Source organism: Amblyomma americanum, chromosome 9, assembly GCF_052857255.1.
Source record: "Amblyomma americanum isolate KBUSLIRL-KWMA chromosome 9, ASM5285725v1, whole genome shotgun sequence".
NCBI classification, from domain to species: domain Eukaryota; kingdom Metazoa; phylum Arthropoda; class Arachnida; order Ixodida; family Ixodidae; genus Amblyomma; species Amblyomma americanum.
The window spans coordinates 107,866,581-107,884,741 of record NC_135505.1 but is presented as its reverse complement, the minus strand read 5'-3'; the positions used below and the strand labels follow the sequence as shown (position 1 = coordinate 107,884,741).

The 18,161-nt window shown below is 45.0% G+C and overlaps 1 long non-coding RNA gene across 3 annotated transcripts; it reads left to right on the top strand.

Moving 5' to 3' along the window:
* Positions 1 to 2,228: 2,228 nt before the first annotated feature.
* Positions 2,229 to 9,002, top strand: LOC144104010 (uncharacterized). Of its 3 annotated transcripts, XR_013308407.1 has the most exons (4): positions 2,229 to 2,829; positions 3,234 to 3,317; positions 5,253 to 5,455; positions 6,738 to 9,002. It is a non-coding gene; the product is annotated as an uncharacterized LOC144104010 (long non-coding RNA). The 3 variants fall into 3 exon arrangements; XR_013308406.1 differs by lacking the exon at positions 3,234 to 3,317; XR_013308408.1 differs by lacking the exon at positions 2,229 to 2,829 and having other exon boundaries at positions 3,060 to 3,317.
* Positions 9,003 to 18,161: the final 9,159 nt, after the last annotated feature.

The following is an 18,161-nucleotide window of genomic DNA, read 5'->3' as shown; positions in this document are numbered from 1 at the left end:
GGAAGGTGCAAAACAAGCATCTACATTCAAGCAAACAAGTTTAGAAATTCAGCAAATGGAATGGAGGTGAAGAAAATTAGGAAGCATTTTACATTTCTGAAAACAACGACAAATGTGAACAGATGTGTGTGACAGATGTGTGTCCCGAGAAACCTATAGCTGAGCATTGTGGAAGGGGCAAACAAACATCTACCTTCAAGCAAACAAATTTAGAAATTCAGCAAATGGAAAGGAGGCAAAGAAAATTAGAAAAGATTTTACATTTCTGACAACTGCATTCTCATAGGCCCACAATCACCTTCATCCAGCAGGCAAATAATGTTCATTGCAGGCAGCCGCAGCTAAATGAATGTAGCAGATGCATGTGTGCATGTGTATTGATGACATATTTTTCTTATAGGCTTCGAGAATGCCTCACACAGGCTGGTACTGCTTAGGAAGCTCAGCTAACTATTCGACACCAATAAAGCCAAGCTGTTGAGCACCTCGGCAGCAGAAGTGCAGTGAAAGCAAATATCGGATCAGGTGCTGATTCAAAGAGTACAGTTTCTATCCCGACTTTCATGGCTCAAGGAGCCTTTCAAGATCGCTGCATTTTACCAATGGCCATGGCAACGACGATGATGCACTTAATATTGCAGGCATTTGTCTAAAATTCAACTTCACCCCACGCTGCTAAGCAAAAAATGCAATGTAGTCACAGCAGTTTACTGAAAATGATTTTCGTTTTTAACCATGGTTTTCTATTATGGAAAACTCTATGTACAGTTCTGATCCGGAACCAGTGTTCATATTAACTCGGCATGCTTATGGGTTGCTTGATTTGAGAAGTGAAAGCACCTGCTGTGGTCTTTTTTCTTTTTATTTGCTTTAGATAAAATGAAATGCTCATGAAGAAGAGCTTCACCAGTTGGCACATATTACAGGCTTGTGCATTGTGGAACACCGGTGATCAAGTTGCGACAATGGTTTTTGCTCGTACATAAGTCTTCAGGATCTGGTCATAACGTGTTGCAACCCAAACTTAACACTACTGCTTTGGCTCGGACCAGCGCCGTGTCGTTCGCTTTCTTGTCTTTTGTGCTCGTCTTTGTTCACGCTGTTTATTCAAGATGCTTAACCCACTAGCCCGCCAAAACGTGTTAATACAGGAGAAATTGAATTCATACGATTTGGCATGCAAATTAATTGCAGATATAGACCCCCTACAGCCCTGCAGGAAATAAAAAAGACGCTTTAGCTATGAGAGCTGCCATGCACACAGATGTTTTTGCACAGATTTCACAGTGCCGCTGGCATACCATCGTAATCGGCCACTCATAGTCGCAAATTGCACTTTGTGGAGCACAATGCCGCAGAATGCTGGCGACGCTTCTGTAGTCCCAACAGAAAACAGCCGAACGGCCATGCAGGCGAGGGCATTTCGCATACGCAAAACACGAGTTTCGGAATGGCCTCGTCGCACTCCCGGCGATTGTCTAACATAGTACACATGAACTATGATCGATATCGGTGATGGCTACGTCACACCACAACCACTTGTGCTCGCGATCACTACAGCCGCTGCAGCGAATGCGACTCGCTGCAGAGCTCTAAAGTTCATTTGTCACGTCGCACTCACGGCAGTTATCAAACTCGGTACACACGCGTGCACCCGAACCAGGATCTGCTGTACAGCTCTAAGTTCATTTCAGCATTCTGGAAACAAGGCATGCGTAGTAATCTTTTCAAATGTAATTATACTTGCAGGCAATATCACTGACTGATTGAAAAGCACACATTCTGACTGCAATAACTTTTTTTACTACACTGACACTTGCCACTGTGCTGTGAAGCTTGCTGTATGCACAGGAAATTCACTCTGGGGAGCTGATTCTCGCTGCTGTTCATGAAGATCCTCGCGCGAATGGAGAACACTTGTAACTATCAGAAATGGTTCTAAATAAACACTTCGCGACACCAGCACTATTGCGTCTTGCGTAGACAGCGTAGCTTTGAAGGCCGCTCGGTCATTCAGTGTAGACGGGGACAAAACAACTTGGGGGAACTGCCACTTGCCGCAATTGCACATAGTGAAGCTCGAAGTTCCTGTCAACAGTTGTAATAGTTACACGCTGCCAATATTATGTGTTTGTCGACTCAGCTATCACCTACTAGGCCTGGTTTTTCACTCAGCTTTGCAGGCAGCCATCATGCTGAGGAGGCGCGGCCTGGCCCCACTGCGCTGCTACGTCACGGGACAGCAGCCAATAGCGTGATGCGACCATTTGCTCGTGTGGCAAAATTTGGAAGTTGACCAACTGCATGCGCCCAGGCGGATGCGTTCATGCACCCCATTGTTCAGCCCTTGCACAGTCCTTGGGTGCTGTCGCAATGACGCGTGCCCATGCGGAAAAAAAGTGATCTTACAATGGCCTTTAGCTTATCGTAACAGGGATTCCTTTGAACTAATCTTTTTAAAGCATTCTGGCAGTGCATTAACAGTTGTAGTGACCGCTGCGAAGCTTTCTTAACACCTCAGCATGTAGACCTGCTGGCGGAAACAGGTCTAAAGTGTCAGTGGGGGTCGCAAAATGCTGTAGCTTGTTCGAGTCATTAGGATATGTGTTGGGTTTCTTCCACTTCCTCTGTTATCTTTTGCAACTTCAGCGTCCTGTGGCTGATGGCGCTGTTGTCTCTCCGCTCTATCAACTACCGTAGACAATGATAATCTCGGTGCTGGTGCACTATGAGCGAGAGGGGTTGTCGTCGCCCCTGGACACCCGCTACAAGACGGTCAGCATCTTGAACGAGCTGGTCGACCGGGAGCTGGTGGCTAGCAGATACCCGGTGGGTTACAAATAACGAGACAAATAATTGCCCATTAGGTGTTTTCAAGTGACTTGCCAAAAGGTGACTTAAATGCTATGTTTCATGTTTTTCTTTGTTTCTGTTTGAGAGCAAGACTTGCACTGAAAGCAAACATGTGGCTAATACTATACGCTTTTTCCATCTTAATGACATGTAAAACCACTTTCGCCATCTGGTGTTCTGCATCGTCACCGATTTGAAATAAAGATTGTGTCACTCTCAACAGCTGCCATGCTACTTTGAATGTTTGCAAGTTCGAAGAGCACCGTGGTAGCAAGATCCAGTTCCTTCATTTATAGCCTGCTCCATTTTCTTAGCTTCTCTTAAAATGTTGTGATGCTAAGGATTCCATTTAATTTTCTGTATCTTTTGCGGTAAACCAGGCTTCACTGACCTGACACTCAACGACCAGATGCGCCTTCTACAGACCACATGGGCCGAGATCCTCTCCCTGGTATTGGCTACAGGTGAGGCAGTCCATAGCACCTTATCCTTAGTGTGGTTAAAAAACGTATCTCTGGAACACGTTTGAAGCACCCCTTTATTTGGGAGTGTGCTTTGTTTTTTCATGTCTTTGGATGTCACTGACCCATCATTGGTGCAGTCTCGCATTAAAGGTGGCTTCAGAGCTTGCATTCTAGTCATTGGTACAGCACAGAAAGTATGTTGTCGGGTGAGGTTTGATGGCAATTGACTGAACTAGTGTAATATGCTTTATAGGAGCTTTTAATTGTGGGCTGTTACGTTACTTGCTCCTTGAAGAGGCTGAAAAATGGTTGAGGTCCAGAACGCAATAGAAAACCACAAGGTGGATTCATCAACTCTTTTGACGATATTAGAGAACAAGGAAAAGACGGTGGTGCTCAAAAACCAATGCATTGTCGAGCATTGGAAGAAGCATACGTTGGCTCTGCTGCTTTGGCAGTGCGCGGAGAGTGATGTTTACAACTTGGATGAGGCCTCATTGTTCGATAAAATGCTACCAACGAAGGCATTTGCCCTCAAAGGATGCAGTTGTCACAAGAAAAAACAACTCAAGGACATAATAACAGTTGTATTTGGCGTGAATATGCTCGGCGGTCACAAACTGCCACTGCTGATATTGGAAAAATTAGAAACTTCGGTGCTTCAAGAATATGCAACTATCTCTTGAGGATGATGTGCTGTACAGAAATTGGATGACGGGAGTTCTGTTCGAGGAGAATGTGTGACACCGTGACTTGTATTCCTGCTACCGAATGTTACAGCTGCATTGCAGCCTATGGACCAGGGCGTTGTTATGTAAGCCAAAAATAATTATCGTTGCCATTTACTGAAAGTAATCTTGTTGTGCTATGATATTGGCAAACAATATTCTGTGGATCTTGTGGGTGCCATTTGCCCAATCGTCTACACTTGGAAGCAGGTAGAGGAAGCTGTGATCAGGCGTTGCTTCAAGCATGCTGGGTTTTCCAAGATGATGGTTCTGATGACATATCTGATGCCATTTATGCACTGGATGGTGAAGGAGAGGCATTGTGTGCATGCATGACTGACTTCGGTGAAGAAAATGATGGCGGGAACAACGGATTGAACTTTTTGAATATTTGATACACAAATGCCACAAACTTGATACACCAACTTGGAAGGGAAGATATGAGACAATGGGCCTTCTAACGGAAGTGAAGGTCATGTTGAGTCTGTCCTAGCACCAGCTTTAGCTGCAGCCATTGAGTTGCTGAATGCTGTGTGCAATTTTGTAGGGTGCAGTTGCGGTAGTGGCGAAATGCTGCGCACTGTCAGCCAGCTGGAGGATGCGACCTACAGTGCCGCTAACTACCGAGCCAATCAGTCAGGCATCGATGACTGCTTCAAGTGAACATTTTTGAGGTGGAATAAAGATGCAGTGTTGATACATCCATATTTTGCACATTTATTGATCGTATTTTGTCCATTTTAGTAATTCAAAACATAGTTAATTCAAATAATTTTTGCAGTCAGGGGGACTTCATATTAACGAGGTTTTTGTGTGTTACTTTTCTGTGCTGAGAGGAGTGACCCTCTCACCACATTTTTGATCATGCACTATTTAAGTAAACTCTGTAAATATGTTTTAAGTAACAGTCGTAAAGAGGTCTTTGATGGAGTGTTTTGAAGAAATGCAAAGAAAAGCATATTTTAAGAAATGTGCCAAGGGAAACCTTTCACTGGGCATGTTTAATTAGGTGTTCTTTGTCTATGAGTGAAGTCTTCTATTCATTAAAAGTGTCACGTGTTTGAACTAGCCCAGCCTCCAGCTTACTGTTCTATGTCTGAAGAATCACTGAGAGAAAAAGTGTCTCTTTCTCTTGATTGGAACAAGAGGAGCATCGCCCCTTTATCAAAGAACGCACCCTGATTGTTGTGCGCTGTTCATGATGCAGGTCGTGCCACCTGAGCCCCTAAAAACGGCTAATGCTTGCCTCAGACCTGCTTGTCGATGAGCGGCAGGCATCCAAGTGCTGATTGGAGGAGCTCCTCCTGCACACAGCCCACCTGGAGAAGCGGCTCGAGGCCCTCTCGGTGTCACGCGAGGAGTTCCTCGCCCTCAAGGCCCTGCTGCTCACCAATGCTGGTCAGCGCATTGGTGAGTTATGGCAGCTCTCAAAGAGCAGGATGCGTTGTTGGGCAAGTTGGTTCATTGCAATAGGAAACATTGGTTGCGCTTTCTAGACAATCACATGTAAGAAGACAGGACAGGCGCAACAGACAGGATTGCGCCTGTCCTGTCTTCTTACATGTGATTGTCTAGAAAGCGCAGCCAATGTTTCCTATATCAAAGAGCAGTTCATCTTCGGTCAATCTCATCATCACCATCAAATTCTCGCTCCCCTGAGGCATCGGTTACGGCAGGAGGTGGTGTGCCTCTGATCTGCCGAGTATAGCGCGGCTCAAAGCTTGGAGCTGCGATAGCCCTCAGCGAGGTTGTCAGAGTTAACCGTAGCGCGACTAAATGCCTCCGAGCTAATGAGCATCTGCTGCCATTGAACGTACACACTTTTGCCGGGACTGTGCCCTGGGTCCGAGTTAACTGAATTTCTAAGTTCACAAGATCCAGAGAAACAAGATTTTACTGTATCTTGAATTCATAGGCAATTTTTTGTGAGTTGGATGTAGTGGGTTCAACTATAATGATTATTTTACTGCTTGCTTTGTTGTAATTCAGTGAGCACATGTGATGGGGAATTATATTTATATACTTGTAGTTAAAGCGAAAATTTCAGTTATTGCTTAGCATTCAACTTGTTTTTTTTTCCATTTCTTCTCCATCTTATGCACAGATCTTTTTAATCAATAAACAACGACCAACTGTAGTGGCTCAGTGGTTAGGGCACTTGGCTATTGATCCGGAATTCCTGGGTACGAACTTGACCGCAGCGGCTGCATTTTTATGGCGGCAAAACGATAAGGCACCTGTGTGCTGTGCAATGTGAGTGCACGTTAAAGATACCCAGGTACTCCAAATTATTCCGGAGCCCTCCCCGGCACCTCTCTCTTCCTCTCTTCTTTCACGCCCTACTTCATCCCTTCCCTTAGAACAGGGTTCAGGTGTCCAATGATATGAGACAGACACTGCACCATTTACTTTCCCCCAAAACCAATTATTCTTCTTATTATTATCATAACTAGCCCAGCTTCCTGCTTTGATGCAAAAAACAAAAAGATTGATGTTTGAGTGGAGAGTCCTTTGCCCAGCAGTGGGCATAGTCAGGATGATGATGATGACTTCTAGATGTTACTAGCATACAAGCTTAGGGAGCGTGTAAGGTGTTGAAACATTTTTTAAAAATTTTCTTTTCATGTCGCATGCTGGCATCCACTTGGAGGGCGCCTCATCAGTGCACAAGCTGCGCAATGCCATTTTTCAGGGCCTGCATGACTGTGAGGCCGCACAGCGGAGCTCTTCCACCACCTCATCGTCCTCATCCGGAGGCTCGGCCTCTTCACCCATCTCGACACCGTTTCGCCAAGGACAAGCTCCTCCAACAGTGCGAATGGTGCTGCTGCAATGCAAGCAGCCTCTGCGTCGGCTATAGCGGTCCACTCGGGCCAGCTGCTCCGGTGCCTGCCCTTGCTCCAGGACGACACAGTGCCCATGAACAAGCTTTTTGTCGAGATGCTCGAGTCACACTCACTGATGGGGTGAGGAGTGGCCTATACCTACCCCTTTTAATGTCAAGGAGGAGCTTTGTGTGTTTCTAGGTTGAGGTTCCGTGTGGCCTCGTTCCTTCCTTAGCTTCCGTGCTGTGCTGCAGTAGCCATAGATGGTAGCTACTACACCCAGGATGCGAGACGAGCTTGGAGACCGTGTGCCCCGGCTTCGATGCCTTATTTCTTTGGAATCCGTGAGTCCCTGTGGTCTCGTTGAGGCTTGATAGTGGTAGTGTTTAGAATTGCATGGGTTTGAAGCGAAGAGCCACTTGTTAGAAATGCTGTCTCAATGCAGGGCTGCCTTTGAGGATCCCTGAGTCAGTTTCTTCTGCTAGTGCTAACCTTCCGCAGTACTCTACGGAGTTAGAGTTGGAGTAGAAAGCAGTTGTAGAGAGAGGGGAGGTTGTGTTGTAGCTTCTAGAAAGTTGTACTAGTTTGGAGGGGGTGCGTAGGGCTTAGAATTGCATGGGTTCGAAGCGAAGAGCCACTTGTTAGAAATGCTGTCTCAATGCAGGGCTGCCTTTGAGGATCCCTTAGTCAGTTGCTTCTGCTAGTGCTAACCTTCCGCAGTACTCTACGGAGTTAGAGTTGGAGTAGAAAGCAGTTGTAGAGAGAGGGGAGGTTGTGTTGTAGCTTCTAGAAAGTTGTACTAGTTTGGAGGGGGTGCGTAGAGGCTGACTGAGAGGTGTTTGCTTTGTAGGCAATGGCAGGTGTCTTCTGAACAACTGCATTGTGCTGCTGCTTCTGAGCTACTGAGTCGGTGACTCTCAAACTGGCCGGTTCCTTGGCTGTCCAAATGTCGGCGACAGCTTTGCTCATGATCTAGACGAAGGAAGAGGTCAGAACAGTGGTACAAGAGATGCACAGTTTCGGTCCTGATGTACTGTAACTCACAAGATTCTTGTTAGAGATTGCTTATGGTTGCTGCCAGCCCCAAATGAGAAGCTTGCCAAGACGCTGTGCAGATCGGTTGGTAGGTTTGCTTCAGGCATAGGGAAGAGTTCACAACAGGAAGTGCTGCAAGAGTTGCTGGGTACCCTTTGATGAGCACGTGGAAGGAGGTTATGCCACATTTAATCCGCTTGCCATTCAGGTGGTTAGTTGGTCAGAGTACTTGTAGCGGACAACTTCGGGTTAGCGGGCAGATCTGGCATCAGCAGCTGGACGATGTTTCTGAACCCAATGCAGCAAACTGCGAGAGAAACGATATAAATGGTACAATGTAGCCTACCCACAGAAAATCCGTTGCATGCCGAATGGACTGTTTTGCAGCAGTTTGGCAGTAAGCTGCTGAATGCTGCTTCCTTAATGTGCTGTGCAAAGAATAGAATTCTGATTGGGAAGGCTTGGTATTTCAGTTCTGTCATGGGTTAGGCATTGCCAGATGCTTGGCCAGACTATGGTCAACCATTTTCTCATGGCTTACATGTAACTAGGTGAGCTGGGAGCTTTGTGCCCCCTTTGTAAGAAAGTTAGAGCCCAGGGTGTTTTCTGAACCACACTGCGTTGTGTTTAATGCATCCTTACTGATCAAAATTTCGTGAAGGTGAGGTTTTAGGCCCTACCCCTCTTTTAACGAATAAGACTTTCATGTGTGCTATAGGAACCCTGCTACACGAATTAGAAGTGTACCCCCTGGGCTCTAAACTTTGGACAGAGGCTTTACGTGTCGTGGTTGTTCTCCAGGTATTTTAGTGGAAGAGAAGAAATATACAGGGCTTTTACGGAGTGTGGCATTGAATTTGTGACTAACACAGCTAGATTTTTATGCTAAAGCTTCACATAAAGAGGGAAGTTTGAGGCAGGTTTACTTTAATACTGCCCTTGGTTAGGAAATTCATCTTTTTTCTACCTCAAGCTTTGAATTCTCTTGTTTACAGTAAACTGAAAAAAATCAGGCACAAAATGAGGTAGCATCATCTCTTGTGAAATTTAAATTCCTGCTAGGAGAGTGAAATATATACTGAAGGTTCAATAGCAGATGCGTCACTTTCTGATGGAAAAGCAACTATCTGCACTGTGAATTTGTACTTTCCTTGCTTGGCATTGCAGCAGTTTAATGGTATGCTTCGGTGTACTTAGGAAGAAACGTGTTTTGTAATTGAATGTGTTAACTGAAATCCACTTTGAAGCACCATCTCTGTGGGAAATCTTATAAACACGTTGGGTTTCATGGCATTTTTTAACAGCAACACGATGGTTGAGATTGGCAGGACTTCACAGATCACCGAAGATTGCAGTTATTTTTGAGGGCTTGTTAGGTGTTCTTTGTAAGCCAGAAAACTTGAGCTTTTTCAGTAAGGTAGAGAACTTGACCCTTTTTGGCAGGCCTGCTGGTACATTGGGTGGCCAGTGCAACTGGTAGTAGTTGGTGAGGTGAGAGTTTGCTAGCCGTGTCTGGTACGGGCATGACCTGTCAAGCAGACATGTATCTTGCTGCAAGTACTATTCCCGACTTTTGACATGGTGAAGCAAGTCTTCTAGATTTCTGAGTATTCATACTAGCCTGCTGGAGAAATGTGCTGATGAAGTTTCCATTTCTTGTATGGGCTCCTGAAGATTCATTTGAATCTGAAGCTCTCATTGCCCCTCTCTGTGAGCCTGTCAGCAGTAGCTCACAGCAGTTATGCATTGAAAACTAGACGAGGATATTAGCGAATGTCCTTGGTTAGTCATTAGGACAACAGTCGTTTCTAGCTCAGCTTGTTAGAACATTTTTGTGGGTGGGCACTTGACACAGCTACGTAGCATCCGCACATTAGAGTGAGCACCTAGCAAAGTCTGCACATTCAGCAGCACGTATAAATTGATGTCGAGGCAGTTTGGTCATTGTTTTCGTGCTCTTGGCCTTGCCGGCGAGGAGCATGGGGCCGGGTTTGCCATATTGTGTTTTGGGGGGATGGTTTGCCGGGGATTTTACCTTCTTTAGTTTCGGGAGCCTTGTCTCGTTGACTATTAGCGTTATAGTACCAGTTTGTTGTTACATGTTGTAGTTAAAGTGTGTGTGCCTGTGTGTCGCGTGTTTGAAACTGTGTGTGTGACCATGTGGAGAGGATGAAGAGAGGCAAGGCTGCTGTCTTCCACAAGGCCGGTCTACTTGCTCACACCGAGACAGCGCAGGGCCATTGGAATTGGGAACTGACGTTGTTTGTGTGTCACGAAAGTGTTTGCGAAGCATTGGATTTTCATCAAGAGGGTAGCATGGGTAAAGTCTGCTTTGCAATGAGCGCAGCCAATGTGGCACACCCATTACATTCTGCAACAACACCGTCCAATATTTTGCGCCTGTACGCAAAGACGACTGCCGCAAACTGTAGCTGCGATTCTGACTTCGACAGGCCTAGTAGAAGGCCTATTAATGAAGCTAGGAGCGTCAAGCGTGAGCCGCTGACTTAATTTTGGGGCACCCTGCAATGAGGTTCCTAAGCTGGCAGACGTTCCACACTGAAGTAGACGACTGTATGTTGATGTGGCTGCCGACAGGTTCGCCAACAAGTGAAGAACGGTGTACAGCATCACAGTGAGCCGCGCATGACTTGAACCAAGACCGCCGTATCTTTTGCCCGGCTATTGTGGTGTGACATCATGTGAATCTGCTGTATCTTACTGCGCATTTCAGTTCCTGGCCCATTTCATCGCACGAGTGACTGTTTTTCTGTTTCTTTTTTTTCTTAGCCATGATGATTATCATTGTAGCCATCTTGCATTTTCTTCAGTGTTTTTTTTTCGTTGATTGTTGTTTTTTCTCTCGCTGTTGACTGTCACATCCTTGTTTGATATTTTCTTCTGCATTTCTGATGACTTTTGTTAAAGCCTCTTGTTCATGGTACACAAGTCTTTCGCGAACCTGTATTGCACTGTAGTGACTCTTTTTCTTTTTTTCTGTTTGTTCTTCACATGTGGTCACCCCGCAAAATGGAGCACAATAATGGGAGCCAGGCATCTTATCTTTTCCAGTGCCAGTGGGCAGAAACCTTGTTGAAACTTTTGGCATTGACTATTCTTCTTGCTTCGCGCATGAAGTAGCGAAAGGGAAAGGGCATTTTTGTCAGTATTTTTTTTGCTCCTCCCATTGTTTGTTTTTCCTGTGTCAAATTGTGAAAGTCCTTGGATTTGGTGAAGGTGGAGGTGTGGTTAGCGGAAGGGGGAAGGCACTTTTGGAGGGCAAAAATGTGCATAGGTTTTCATTTTACAAAGCGATTCATTCTAGGTTAGTCAGTTACCATGCTGCTTTTTGTTGTGGCTACGTGTGCAACAGTGCTTGGGGGAGGAATTTTCGTTCAGATAAGCAGTAAAAGTCTGTTATTCATTGTTCATGGTACACAAATAACTTGCTTCTTGCTTGACTGCCATGACTGTTCTGTTGCGACTCCTATCAGGTAAAGTATGCAGTGCGGCGCTATCTGGTGCATCTGTCACAAAGCAGTGTTTCCGAGCTTTCCTGCCCTCCATTATATGGCACAATACACCTATAATAAGTACAGTAAAATCTCATTGCCGGCGTGAATGCTGGCTAATGGATTCATGCAACGCCGCAGCCGCACCGAACCAACCGTGAGCACGAACGCTGACTGCTAACAGTAGGACACTAGTAGTAGACGCTTGTTGTAGTGTTCCCGGGTCAGGTGTATTTAGTCTTTGGTTTTGTGTTAGGTTTGGTAGTTTTGTGTGCTAGTGTGTGTGTCACGTAGGCTGTATTAAATGTGCATCTGTGTGGGTACACCTGTCGTTGCAGTCGAGCGAGTGAGTCGAATGGCTCCCAAGCAGCGCAGTGATTCCGCACCAAGTGGTTCGGACAAGCGCAGAAAGGAAGGTTCGGAAGCGCAGTGCACAAACTTAGTCATGAAAATAGGAAATGAAGTAGCCACAGGCTTTCGCTGAACACACTTAAAAACTGCGAGACCTCCCCCTGCTCCGAGCAGGATCATTGGTTGCCTCGCAGTTTGCCAGATGGCACAGCCTCTCAAGCCGGCTGTTCTCTTCGCCTCAACGAAAACTCTGCATGCAGACGACTTCAGTTTTTCGCTGATTCCGGACAATCCAGACAAGTTTCGATTTTACATTATTTACAAATAATGCAGACTATCATTAGCTACCTTGTGCTGTGTACGTGAGCCCAAATAGGAAAGTAGTTTGCGCAGGAGAGTTTTTTACAACCTGATAGATAAATACGGAACACTATGTGGCACTATCTCACGGAAGGAAATGGCTACCCAGCTGAAAATTCAAAGTGGTATTTCAAGTGGTACCACTTGCAACAAAGTGGTTCCAGTTCAGAACCACTTTAATGCAAGTGGTACCAGTTGACCTATCAAGTAATTCCACTTAGGAACCACTTGGACACAAGTGGTCCCATCTGGTCTTCAAAGTGGTTTTAATTGAAAACCACTTTGGAGACTTTGTGCCAGTTGGTGCACCACGTGGTTCCACTTGCCCCTCAAGTGATTAGTAGAAAACCACTTGGGCCCAAGTGATTCCACTAGCCCCTTAAGTGGTCCTAGTCAGAAAACCACTTTGGGTCATGTAGTCAAGCTGTCTTGAGTAATATTGCACATCCAGGCTCATGTTGAGTTCATGGGGCAACTTTACTGAGGAAGATACACTGTCACTTAACAAAAAAACAAGGGCCTGGGGATCGGTGGTTAAATGGGTAAGTGCTAGAAGCACCTGTAGCAAAACAATCACTCTGGAGATCCAGACTTTAGAAGTAAAATCTCCACTCCTGCAGACTTCTATTTCAATCTGGATTAGCATTGACACAGCTGTGCTGTGTCGTCACAACTGATAATGCATGTCACACTAGAAGTTAGTGGTGGCTGTGCACATCCAGAGCATAGAGCCAGTATCAGTCTATCCCTGCAGACCAATAATATTCTAAAAAGTAATCCAGAGGTTAGTATTAAACTGCCGGCTAGGTGAAAATATCAAGTGGTTACGAGTGGTCCCACCTGCTTTGAAGGGGTGCCACTTCAAAGCAAGTGGTTTTACAAGTGGTCTCACTTTCAAGAGGTGCCACTTCAAGGCAAGTGGTTTTAAAAGTGGTCTCACTTGCTTTCAAGTGGTGCCACTTCAAAGCAAGTGGTTTCACAAATGGTCCCACTTGCTTTCAAGTGGTACCACTAGTCTGCAAGTGGCCACAGCTGGGCCACAATCCATATGAACATTTGCATATTTGGCAAACAAGGCAAGACTAAAACAATTCTTAAAATAAGAACTATCAGCAGCTTAACCTACTGAATTGCATTCATCATTTGCTAAGTCACTGCTGTCGAAATTATATGAAATAACTGCGTTCAATCGGCAAGTGCCGCTGGCCCTAGTATGAGAGTGTTATATATATATATATATATATATATATATATATATATATATATATATATATATATATATATATATATATATATATATATATATATATATATATATATATATATGGGAGCTGTAGTGTGTTCTGTACGTGGGTGTACACATGAGCGAATTTTACTAATTTATATGTAATGTATGTAATGTTTCTTGTGCGTGATGTATGCTGGTATGTGTGTGTGTCGATTTCCATGACTGCATACACAGTTCACCTGTGGAAACATATGAGTACCAAGGCTGAGCATTGCCCTGCAGTCCTCACATGTTTTTCTTTTGCACCTTAAATATGATTTAAAACCAATTGCAAAACCCAGTTGGAACCAACTGAAATATCCTGCTGCTTCTAACTGAAATTTCCAAAGATTTTTTTTGGACCTGGTATTAATTACCAAATGGTCCCTTTTGTAAAGTGGTCCCACATGCTCAAGTGGTCCATTTCAAAGTGGTTTATGGAACAGGTACCACTTGGTACCTGTTCCATAAACCACTTTGAAGTGGGCCCACATTGAATTTTCTCTTGGGTAGCGTTCGGCTGTTCGGAGTTAGCTGTGCATGCAGTCAAGATAGCGGGCAGGACGCCGTGTGACTAAGCTTTTGCTTTTTGTCGCATGGAACGGTTCTCTCTTTGCTTTGGTGTCAGTTTTTCACACCACACACTTAATTCAGGCATTGCCGACGACAGCGAAATACTGTGCTCTTGCATCGCCTGTGGCAAGGGTACACGCTGCTGGTAGATCTAGTGGAGTCACGTGAATCGATTATTAAAAAGTCAAGGAAACGAAGGTTTTGTCGGCCGCATGTGGCTTGGGTCAGAGTTCTCAGTGGCTGAGACTGTAGTGATGTCATCTTGGATAATGCGCTGGGTACCTGTCAACGCACAGTTATAGTCGGCCTTTTTCTCACTTTTATTTTTTCTTGTCGCTGAAAAACCTGGGAAGCGATTGCATCCTCGTCTGCCGACCGTGTTGTGCATGGATTTTCCTGACTCTGCGTCTGGTCATCGTTCCTTTGTACGGAATTTCATTCCCGAATTTTCCTGTACTTCAGTACGCACGAGACCTAGTTGCATTGTTGTGGCACTATGCATGTACGGTCGGTCGGTTCCAGTGACGTTTAGAACTTTCCCCCTCGTTGGAGAGGAGCGCCTTATGGTCACCATTACTGAGAAACACTTATTTTGTTGTTTTCTCTCTCTGAGCTTCATGTCTAAATGTTTCTTTTTGTGATTTAGTACGCACAAATTTCACATTGCGGGGTGTCACATACTTCGTCTGGCACAGGCACATGTTGCGGCATAGGAGGAATGCATATTTATTACTGTGGTCATCGTTGCCTTATGGACCTCCTGCATGTTTGTAAACAAACGAGGTGGCGCTGCAGTCGCTAGCGAGCTCGTGGTAGGCAAAAGGTCGGGGAGTGGCGTCGCGGATAGGTGTTGTGCGCGGGTTTTCAAGGCTTGTAGGCGCGTTTCCAGTTTCTGCGAATCACAGCAATGGTCGATGCTTCCAACTTAGTAATTTGTCGAAGTACACGAGCTCGCGTTGTCCACGTGCGGCCTATAAAGAGAAATAGTTTGCCACTGTGTATTGTATATATGGTTAGTAGTAAACATGTAGGAAGCGTTCCTGCCGTTTATTTACGCGCTAGGCATTGAATAAAACAAGTTTTGACACTCTGCACTAGCCGGAATGATTTTACTTCGGGACAGTAGTGAGGGGAAGTGCTGGCGTTGTTTCGCCGGAGCAGACATGCGCTCATCGTCTGCTGACATACGTACGTGTCGCGCTGCGCGAAAAGTGGGGACAGAGTCGTGTCCCCGATCTCCTGTCTCGCTTAGCGCTGTTTTTAGCCGCATGACCACGCACCAGCCAGGCCGACTTGTCCTCTTGTTAAGCTGGTCGATTTGGTGAAAATTTTTGATTTCTAGGATTATTTCCTTTCCTAGCCCTGAAGTCTAGTTTCGTGACGAAAAATTATAGCAAAATATTGAGTACAAATTTATAAATTACGCTTTTTAGAAGTATGGTCGTCAAAAATTGCGAGGTAATTTCTTTGATTTCTGTGCCGCATTTCTTTGACCAAAGCGAAAGCGAAGATGCCATAAACGAGGGAATAAATTTTAAGGTTCGTTTTCTGACCTCTCACATTTTCTGCGACTGGATCACTCACCTTCGTAATTCGCATGAAAATCAAATGATTCCATTTGTCGCAAACTATTCCTGAGACGTTGAGGAGCGTAATAAATCTCTCGATTTTTTCCCTACACGTGCAGTATTGTGTTAGTTATTTTTTGTAAGAAACGTTTTCATGTAACTATCCATGCATAAGTACTGATCATATAGAAAAACAACTAATCGCGTCATCATACAGAACAGGGCTTTATGCACATGCTGGCATAAAAAAAAACTGCGCACTATCTACTCAATTATTTGAGACCTAGCTTGGGGGGACTTGACGACGGTGTTAATTATAATTACCCAGAACTGCGCCAGGTATAGCTATAAATAAAAGGAATGACTGAAACTAGCGTAGGAATTTCATATTTGCACCAAATTTAGTTACATATCACATGCATGAATAACGAAAACACTTTTCATGCCTCGCCCCCTCTCAATCTCGCCACGTGTCTGTTAGTAGCACGCCTGCGGCTGCTTCTTTCCAAACAAGCTTCGCGATCATGTATTACCTCATGAAACATGACACATGCATGATGCAATGAAAAAGCATATGGCGTTTAGCACACTTAAAGTACGCTATTCTAAGCACACCAACGCGACCGCGCAAGATTGACACAACTTACCAGACTTCTTTCTACTCGAATGAAATAATTACGTCGTCATATCAAGAAACAGTTTCAAGTAACTATTAAATGTCACAAAACGCGCCATTTAAACATGGTGTGCTATTAACAAAAAAACGCATTCCTTGGGGGCGAGTGAACCTGTCGGCGCCCCGTACACTCCGGCTCAAGGTGATAAGTACGTGTGCAGCTACATGTCTTTTTTTTCCTTGAGCAATTATCAGCCTACTATCCTGAAGCTCACGTGAATGAACGCAGTAACTTGCATGCATTAAGTGCATTGAGTGGCAGTGCCTATCGACTCCCAGACTTCGCGCTTTACTACCGTGGCCCAATGCCTGTTAGCCAGTTTCCGAATGCGGCATTTATGCGCGAGAAACCTATCGAGGCTAATTTAATATTTTTTATGCTACTACGCGGATCCAGCAGTGACGCAGCTGGTCAATATATGCTGCTTCTGCAGTGCACAGGTTTGAAGCAGCCGCCGGTAACTGCGGCAGCTGCGGTAGGCACGGGCAAGCGGAACCTGTTTTGCCTACCATGCGAAAGTCGCTGCTAACATCAGCGCCACCGCATTTTCGTGACGTCGCGGGGTGAAGGAGGTCCATAGGCTGCCTTCGAAGTTGTCCTGCATCCCGTGGGGTGGCACTGTCTTGTCAACAATGATGAAAAAAAACGAAAGTGTGTGCATGCTCCGTTTCCTTCAGTGCCTACCGTGTGCATGATGGTATGTGCCCAGCGGCCTTAGCTTTTTCTTTTCTTTTTTCCCTTCTGTTGGGAACTGCGCAGTTAAATGTGTGGTCCGCCAAGTCACGGTGACACATGTTCGTTGTTATGTAATGATCAGATATTTTCAGCAAATGGAGGAGGAAGTGAATAAAAATATATTGTACTTATTCTCTTGGTCACTGTTTTTTACTGGGTGTGTTAACTTGCTTAAACTTTGCTGTAAGAAATGGAGCGTACCGAGGAAAAAAAGTGTGCTACAAAATTCCTCCCTTGCTCCATCGGTGTAGCGAAAGTGCCAAAGTGGAATTTACACTGAAGAGAAGTAGTCATTATGTCATCCACCAGAACAAGTGTTTTTCAGCACGTCATTATCTTTTCGGGCTTTGTTGTACAGAAAGGTATATATATGCATACAATTCTGCTACACAATACTCGAATAATATTTCTTTAGGTGAACCGCATGAGGTAGAGTAGTCAGTTGAGGTAGCAAATCTCTTAAGTCGTTTGGCGCACTGTGGAAGGTAGAGCTCCGTCTATTCAGGGCCAAGGACGACACTAAAAGAGTACCTGAAATAATTTAGCAGTGTTGACTATGTTTCAAAATTATTGCAGCAATTGAAAACGTATACTTCAGGACGATGTGTTGAAAGTACAGCGAGGGTTTCATTCACAGGTCAAGAGAGAAAGCATGAACACACCACTGCGGAGGCCTCCTGTGATGATGTGGTGCGTAGCCATTCATAAAATTCGGCAGAGTCCTCTGCGCAGAAGCTGGACACTGGTGCAATTTCGTTCCCAGTGATGGAGCCACCAGTCGCAGGGTGAGGGAATCAGTGGAACATGTTTTGCAGCGCACGCCGTTCTGATTGGCTCATATCGCCGTAGCCTTTACAGTGCTGCATAAAACGAGATGGTGATTTTACTGTGTCGTTTCGTCCACTTGGGCTTTGCTCTAGGAAATGGCGTGCACTGAAAAGGCATGATTGTGCCAAATCAATCAATCAATCAATCAATCAATCAAAGTTTATTTCCCATCTAGCACTACAGATGGACGAATCGTAGAAAAAAGCTGCCCTTGTCAATCGCCCAGGTAGAGTATATTTCGATGAAAGGAATAAAGCCCAAGTGTCCTCAAGCAGAAAAGGGCAGCGGATGCTGCCAAGATCTCCGCGTCCGTATAACCGGCTCAGCCGATTTGATCCACAACCTTTTTTTCAAGACGCTATATCGCATTTTAAGATCACGACCT